Source organism: Arachis duranensis, chromosome 5 (genome assembly GCF_000817695.3).
Source record: "Arachis duranensis cultivar V14167 chromosome 5, aradu.V14167.gnm2.J7QH, whole genome shotgun sequence".
Lineage (NCBI taxonomy): Eukaryota > Viridiplantae > Streptophyta > Magnoliopsida > Fabales > Fabaceae > Arachis > Arachis duranensis.
This window is the reverse complement of record NC_029776.3, coordinates 76,911,443-76,913,503: the sequence shown is the minus strand read 5'-3', so window position 1 is coordinate 76,913,503 and position 2,061 is coordinate 76,911,443. Positions and strand designations below refer to the sequence as shown.

The following is a 2,061-nucleotide window of genomic DNA, read 5'->3' as shown; positions in this document are numbered from 1 at the left end:
TATGATTGCTCCAAGGTATTTAGCAACTTGCTCTTCAGTGACATCTTCATCCTCTTCAGAGGAAGAATACTTATCAGAGCTCATGAATGGCAGAAGTAAATCCAATGGAATCTCTATGGTCTCAGTGTGATCCTCAGATTCCCAGGGTTCCTCATTAGGGAACTCATTGGAGGCCAGTGAACGTCCATTGAGGTCTTCCTCAGTGGTATTCACTGCCTCTTCCTCCTCTCCAAATTCAGACATGTAGGTCATGTTAATGGCCTTGCACTCTCCTTTTGGATTCTCTTCTGTATTGCTTGGAAGAGTACTAGGAGGGAGTTCAGTAACTTTCTTGCTCAGCTGACCCACTTGTGCTTCCAAGTTTCTAATGGAGGACCTTGTTTCAGTCATGAAACTTTGAGTGGTTTTGATTAGATCAGAGACTATAGTTTCTAAGTCAGAGTGGCTCTGCTTAGGATTCTCTCTCTGTTGCTGAGAAGATGATGAAAAAGGCTTGCCATTGCTAAACCTGTTTCTTCCACCATTATTGTTGTTGAAACCTTGTTGAGGTCTCTGTTGATCCTTCCATGAGAGATTTTGATAATTTCTCCATGAAGGATTATAGGTGTTTCCATAGGGTTCTCCCATGTAATTCACCTCTTCCATTGAAGGGTTCTCAGGATCATAAGCTTCTTTTTCAGATGAAGCATCCTTAGTACTGCTTGGTGCAGCTTGCATTCCAGACAGACTTTGAGAAATCATATTGACTTGTTGAGTCAATATTTTGTTCTGAGCCAATATGGCATTCAGAGTATCAATCTCAAGAACTCCTTTCTTCTAATTCGTCCCATTGTTCATAGGATTCCTTTCAGAAGTGTACATGAATTAGTTATTTGCAACCATTTCAATGAGTTCTTGAGCTTCTACAGGTGTCTTCTTCAGATGAAGAGATCCTCCAGCAGAGCTATCCAATGACATCTTGGACAGTTCATACAGACCATCATAGAAGATATCTATGATGCTCCACTCAAAAAGCATGTCAGAAGGACACTTTCTGATCAATTGTTTGTATCTTTCCCAAGCTTCATAGAGGGATTCACCTTCCTTCTGTCTGAAGGTTTGGACTTCCACTCTAAGCTTACTCAATTTTTGAGATGGAAAGAACTTTGCCAAGAAGGCATTGACTAGCTTTTCCCAAGAGTTCAGGCTTTCTTTAGGTTGTGAATCCAACCATATCCTAGCTCTGTCTCTTACAGCAAAAGGGAATAGCATAATTTTATAGACCTCAGGGTCAACCCCATTGATCTTGACAGTGTCACAGATTTGCAAGAATTCAGCTAAAAACTGATGAGGATCTTCCAAAGGAAGTCTATGGAACTTGCAATTCTGTTGCATTAGAGAAACTAATTGAGGCTTAAGCTCAAAGTTGTTTGCTCCAATGGCAGGGATAGAGATGCGTCTCCCATAGAAGTTAGGAGTAGGTGCAGTGAAGTCACCCAGCACCTTCCTTGCATTCTTGGCATTGTTGTTGTTTTCGGCTGCCATGTCTTCTTCTTTGAAGAATTCTGCTAGGTCCTCTACAGAGAGTTGTGCTTTAGCTTCTCTTAGCTTTCGCTTCAAGGTCCTTTCAGGTTCAGGGTCAGCCTCAACAAGGATGCTTTTGCCCTTGCTCCTGCTCATATGAAAGAGAAGAGAACAAGAAAATATGGAATCCTCTATGTCACAGTATAGAGATTCCTTGAGGTGTCAGAGGAATAGAAGGAGGAGCTAGAAGAATTAGGATGTGAGAAGAAGGAAAGAATTTTCGAAAATAAGTTAAAAGATTTTGAAAAAGAATTTTGAAAATTGATTGATGATTTTTGAAAACTAAAAGTGGGAAAGAAATTAAGTGATTTTTGAAAAAGATTTTGAAATTAGAAATCAAAAAGATATGATTGAAAACTTATTTTAAAAAAGATGTGATTAAAAAGATATGATTGAAAAGATATAGTTTCAAAAAGATATGATTGAGAAGATATGATTGAAAAACAATTTAAAAAGATTTGATTTTTAAAATCAATGACTTGGCTAACAAGAAAAGAT

General features: G+C 38.6%; 1 non-coding gene across 1 annotated transcript; it reads left to right on the top strand.

Annotated features, from left to right (window-relative positions):
* The first annotated feature begins 1,011 nt into the window (after positions 1–1,011).
* LOC127748072 (small nucleolar RNA R71) lies at positions 1,012–1,119 on the top strand. The gene has a single exon (XR_008010015.1). It is a non-coding gene; the product is annotated as a small nucleolar RNA R71 (small nucleolar RNA).
* The last annotated feature ends 942 nt before the right edge of the window (positions 1,120–2,061 follow it).